Genomic DNA, 6460 nt, shown 5'->3' with positions numbered 1-6460 from the left:
GTGCTGGAATGAGAAAAGGATAAATTTATGTGCATTACTGTATAAATTCAGACCGAGCATACTGTATTGGCAGGGCTTTCCCTTGCACCATGGATTATTGAAATGTTACAAACCTTAGCTGGCAAAACAGCACTTAGACCCGACCACTGAACCACTAGGCTGAGCTGTTACATCTGACAGCAGAGATGGCTGGGGTTACCTTACGTACAGATAGCACGAGTAGCCATCAACAACTCTGACACGTCTTGATAGGAGTCTTAGGGCACAGAAACCGATGGAGATAGGATGGTCTGTGGAAAATGTGTTGACCTTGACCTTGGCTGGTTGAGGAATAGTGAAGTTTTGGACTGCAACTGTCCCAGAGCGGCTGCGGTTGCTCTTGGGGAACACTGAGCCTCAGGGTGACCCTCGCTTGTCCACTGGAATTCACAGCCCCATCCTCTGCTGGCTCACAGCGCTGCAGCGTTTCCTTACGCCGACCCCAAAGCTGCCTTTCTGCGGGGAAGCCGATGGCAGCAGAAGCAGCAGCTCCACGCTGGGCTGTTACGCGGTGGAGTAGCTGCTGTGGGAAGGACCACTCGGATCTGAAGGGGCCCAGTGAAGCTCTAGGTGGCTGTAAGTGGCAAGCAATTCCATGGCCACGCATCTGTGTTAAACCTACTTACGTTTAATATATATGCTGTCTGTGTACAGGACTGCTGCTGGAACTAAGTATGTATGTTTTAAGTATTTTATAGACACTAGTATTTCCTTCTGCTTTCTGTAAAGCTTGTAATTTTGTTCCTCTTTTGTAAAAATTCTTCTTCACGTGAAGTTGGATGAGAAAGTAAAAAAAAACCACCAGTTGTGTGTACAAATGTATTTGTGGTCATAGTTGTGAGCTGGAAAATGTCGAATGGACTGAACTTTGGGAAAAGCTGGAATATTCATCCAAGGTTAGCACCAGGTGAAGGAGGTAAAACACAGGGAGGATTTGAGCAGGCTGTGAAGAGTTGGTAGAGTTAGCACTTGCTAGAAGTATTTGGCTTTGCATCTGGTTTGAAGTCGTGTTGCAATACCAGGTGCAACAAGTTGTATGTGTGATGCACTTGACTATGTTTACCAGGAGGTACCTTACTAGCAGCTCTTTAAAGAAAGCTGTGCATGGTGTACCTGCTATAAGGACAGTTTGGGAACAGTGGGATATGATGCTGCTAATATGTAGGAGTTTAGCACAGAGTAGTGCAATTCATTAATGAACTCGAGCAAGAACAAGTTGTTCCTCAGTTACCTTAACAATATATACTCATCTAATGTAGACTCTTGAGTTTTAATCTTTTTATTAAGAGCTTTTTATATAAAATACATAATATATACTTTTTCCCCCCCATAGCAAAACATGTTACACGCCCCATTGGTGATTTGTTCTCTGCAGGAAGGCAGGCTGAGCCGGCTCTGCGCGGTGGGTGCTGTGTCCCACTGGCACGGGGAGCAGCCGGCCACGGTGGCGTCTGTCCCTGCAGCACGGTGCCACCCCCTGGGAGTGACTCGTGGCGCCATGAAATCGAAGAGTGTGTTTTCTACATTGGTCTTTCAGCTTTGAAGAGAAATTTCTTGTGCAGCCTCTCTCAGAAAAATCCAACAGACCAACCCGTGTAAATAGTGATAAAAGATTTAACTATGCCAGGTTACAGTGTACATTAGGTGTTTTAATAATTCAAGGCCATGGTATGTTTATGGTGATAGGGAGCTTTCTTGTTCAGGATCTTACTGGTGGTGGCATTACTAGTACTGTGCTTTTAAATGTTTTAAACCTTTAGGTGGTATTTTAAAGTGTGTTGGAAAGTTTAAATTGTTGAGCTACTGCTTATTAAACAATTCTTACATTTAAAAGTGGTTTTTTTCCAGAAAATAAACAAATTTCCAGACTTCTCTCGTCCATACATCCATAATTGACAGCCAATTCCTTACAGTTAGGAGCCAGTGAGATGTTTGCAGTTTGAGAAGAGCGTAGGATCACAGAATCATTTGGGTTGGAAAAGACCTGTAAGTTGAGTCCAACCATTAACCCAGCACAGCCGAGTCCCACTAAACCACGTCCCTAACTTGTGAAGGGCAAAACCAGTTTTAAGGTCAACCTTCCTTCTGTTTGCATCGCAAATGGATTACTGTCAGGACATGGTTTGCATTCATTTGAATTTCAGGTAGGCTTCTCAGTTGGCATTTATGCAAGCTTTCTTTCTGAATGTCCTCTGTTCCCGTTGCAGCTATCGGTCTGCACCGAGTGCAAAACCAGAACACCCGGTTCAGTAACTCCTGGATGTCTCCAGCACTGAACTAAACCAGCAGCTCTGATGAAACAGAAAACTAGGAAAGACCTTCAAAACTGAGAGATGTCTTGTTAAGTAGTGCTGTTTATTTTTCATCTAGCGTGTTTGTCCTTGCCCAGAGCTGTTAGGGTGAGCTTTATTAACATTTAATTTAATTTTTTAAAGAAAAAAACCCACTCGGGCCGGTTTCTCTGGGTGGTTCTGGAGCACGCAGTCAGTGATGGTCGTGGGTGGGAGGAACCATACACTGAATTGTCACTGATGGAAAGGTGCCCATTGCCCTTCGGTCTGTGCTTGTCCATAGGATATTGGTGATATTTGGTCTTGAGTTTAGGTCTTACTCACTATTCCTGAAAACGTAACTGCTCTGTGATGTGCTCCTTTTGTAGAGGAATAACTGAACTGTTGCTGGGGTGTTTGTGCCTGTAGTACTGCAGTGGTAGAACATCGCACTTAGTGGAAAAAGTTGGGTGCGTTACCTAGAGTTTGTACCTTAAACACCCCCTGAGTGTGGTAGTAAATTGAAATGGTTTGAAGCTTGAGCAGTGTTTGTGCTGAAATGGTACCGTTTGAGTGCAGTCACTTTGAAGACGGTGTGGTTCTGTTGTAAATACCTCGGGAAAGGGGGTGCAGTGCTTCGGTGGAAGTGTTTACAATACTTGACGAGTTCAAGTTACTTCAGTTTTTGTTGTGCAGGTCATGTATTTTGTCTGGAAGCTGCTGAGAGAGTTGCATTTTTGGTAATGTTAGCCTGTGCTGAGAGAAGAAATGGTAAAAGATGTGATGCTGTCAAGTTTGCAGTTTCCTTGTAGCAACTTCACATTGCCAGCCTTAGAGAAGGATTGGGATAAACGTTGGCTTTGAGAGAAGAAATGGTAAAAGATGTGATGCTGTCAAGTTTGCAGTTTCCTTGTAGCAACTTCACATTGCCACAGACTTACAGAAGGATTGGGATAAATGTTGGCTTTTTTTATATATAATAGCTTAGGATTGAGGGAAATCTTGAACATCAACATTTGATTATTTTTCCCCCCTAAAACCATTGACAGTAGTCTCAGTACACTGCACTGTCAAGGTCAGTGGTTTAAAAAAAACCCAAACCAACCCGAAACAGCAAAGGAAGCACCAAACCCCAGTGCCACCAACTGCCAGGGTGAGAAAATGCCTGTGCTCATAGTGAAGCTGCAGAACTGGTCTTTAGTTATGGCTGCTTTTGAATAAGAAACATTTAGAGAACCGTAGCTAGAAGTTCATTTAATGCCCCAGCTCCATCAGAAGGCTCAGAGCTGCTCTAAGGGTTGTGCTGGCACACACGAGACACCAAGAACTGAACGCAGCATGATTTCCAAACCAGATCACTCCTTGGGCTCTCTGTGTACATACTTCAGTCTCAATTCAAGCATGGGAAGTTACTGAGTCCTGAAGTGGTGCAGAACCATGGCCCATGTTTGATTTTCAATAACAACCGTCCCACAGTTGGCTTTAAGCTGCTGCACGTTGATCTCTGTGTGTCAGCACTGTCGCAGCTATGGCCAGAATCTCACTCCGAGTTCACCCGTTGGTCTTAACCCGTACAACTGTTGAAAACTAACTTACACAAATGTTACTGACTGGTTTCACAAAAAGCTTGTGATGAGGTTGCTTAGCGTGTTTACTACATCTGTTTTGTTAATAGGTCAATTGTGTCAATTCTTCATCTTTACCAAGCACACAGGAATTTGGTTCTACTTTTCCAAAGCGATGTTTCCAGGGCCCTGTACGATCTGTGCTGAAAAAGGCCTCTTGAAATACATCACAGATCTGTAGATGAATTTGAAACTGTTTAAAAGGTTTGTCAAGTGTCACTTAAGGTTTCTTTTCAAAGTATAGAAAGTATTTAAATGTCTTGCAGGATAAAGACGATATACTTCAAACATTCTAGAATGTAAATCTTCTGTGTAAAAATTACTTCAGTTTTTTCCTGTATAGAAACAAATCTCAGTTGTGACATCCAAAGACGAATAAAGCTATATAAAGGGAAGGTTCTTAAATTGCATTTATTAAAACCTAAGCATGTTCCAGTGCTTTTGACACAAGGCATGAAAGGGGAAAGATGCCTTGTTCAGTCTTTGAGAGGGTTTGCACCCCGATGAAGGAGGGACAGAACAAGGGTTTGCCTGAGGGAGCCTCTGAGCTATAGCACTCTTCTTCCTTGGATTGAGTGCACAAAGCCTTCTGAGCTGCATGGTTGGATTTTATTAACACACACCAGAGAACACGGCCATTTCCACACACAGATCATGAAGACATTTTAGAAAAGAGATCCAGAGACAGTTTGTTCCACTGCTTGCACAAGGTGCCCTTTGCTGACTGAAGGGATCCCAGACGGCACTGAAACCTCACCCTTTCTGTGTGCTTGGAGTTTCCTTGCTGCAGCTTCACACTGTGATGGTGCCTCTTCTCAAGAGCTTCCCTGAGGCAGCCCCAGTCCCAGTCTGACCCCACAGTCCTGGTCTTCCTGGCTCTTTTCTGTGCGTTGTACTTGGTTGTCCTCTGAGAAGTCATCTGCCCAGTGTGCAGCCAGACCTAAGAACTGCCTTTCTGCTACCCCGCTGCAGGCTGCCACAGGAAAAGGTGGCTGCTGTCCCCCAAAGAGCATTACAGGGGATGGGACAGGCAGAGGAGATGGCTGTTTCACTGATACCATGTGCACAAAGAACACAACAGGAACGTGTCTGGGACAGTCAGGCCTCTCAGCACGGAAGATGGTACAGCTTTAACCATGGACTGGAAGCTCACACTGCCAAGAGCAGCTTTGTCAATACAGAACCAGCTCAGTCCTTAAGCCCAAAGAGATGTTATTGTTTAGACTATGGAGAAGAAAAGGTTCTCATTTACCAAAGCCAAACCCAAGCAATGTAACTCCACAGAAAAACCTGAGAGTCGGGAACAAGAAATCAGATGCTGCTTTTGTTGGGCAACTTGGGGAAGCAAATAGAAGGGGGAATCTGGAAGCTTAACAAGACCGTGATGCACATGAACATCATGCGCTGACAGGAGTAGACACCCATGTAACATTGGCCAAATGAAGTCTGAGGACTTTGGAAAATGCTTAACTTCACTTGGCTTGCTTTCACACTGCAGCAAAGGCTAGAGAAAGCAGCTGGCAGAGCAACAGGCTGAGGACAACAGAGAAAGATGTGATAAATAGTGCAAAGATGGACAGAAAACCACGTAAAGCTCTAGCAGCACTAACCTGAGAAGAGTCACAGCTCCCTGGAGGGATGAAGAGCTGAAGGTGCCCTTCAGGAGCACAGACACCACAGAGGGACAGAGCCAGCGGCTGCCTGGGAACACTGTCCCCTGCCAACAACACACAGAGCCATGCAGTCAAGAACAGGAACAGCCCTGGCTCTGAAAGGACCTGGTTACCCAGCTCCAGTGATGAGCAAAAGGAACAAGGGGGTGGAGGTTTATTTTTTAAAAGGAAGAGGCTTAAGAGGGAGGGAACTGGAAAGCAGGAAAAGAACCATTTCAAAAAAATTTTGTAGACATTCTACAATGCCAGCTATGCCCATATAGTACAAAAGCAGTATCATTTGAATTCTTACAGAAAGATATTATTAATATTAGGATTAAAAAGAAATACTAGAAAAATATTTGCTTTTAACAACTGGTTTTAAAGTAGGATCACCGCTTCGTGACAAAGCTGCTTTGTGTTATTCCTGAGGCCCTATAGATTGAAAACGGCTACATGTAACACAGCCCAAGGACTAGAAACACCATCAGCCAATATTAACTGGCTGAATTTGAGTCCCTTTGGGTCTGGAAGCACAGAGGAACACAACTGCAGTAAAGGCCGTCTCCAGATGAGCATGCTGTTAACCCAAAACCAGAAATCGGGTCTCCCCTGACAGGGGGATTGCCACAGCACGCTTCACTCTGCAGCCTGCACCTGCCCACAGCTTCAGAAACTCTTGAGGAAAAGCTGATACCCAGGTACAAAAAGATCTTCTTTCCCAATGTAGACAAGGGTTAATGCAGTCAGATCGCTCTGTATTTCAGCAGCCATTTCTCTTGCCTGGGAAGAATTTCATTTTACCAGTAACTCTTCCTGAAGCACAGTAGTTTCAGTACGTGTTTGAAGCAGGATGCTCTCCTATGCAGAGGAT

This window comes from Mesitornis unicolor, unplaced genomic scaffold, assembly GCF_000695765.1.
Source record: "Mesitornis unicolor isolate BGI_N332 unplaced genomic scaffold, ASM69576v1 scaffold5883, whole genome shotgun sequence".
Classification (NCBI taxonomy): Eukaryota; Metazoa; Chordata; class Aves; order Mesitornithiformes; family Mesitornithidae; genus Mesitornis; species Mesitornis unicolor.
The sequence above is the reverse complement of the archived record's forward strand: the minus strand, read 5'-3'. Positions refer to the sequence as shown.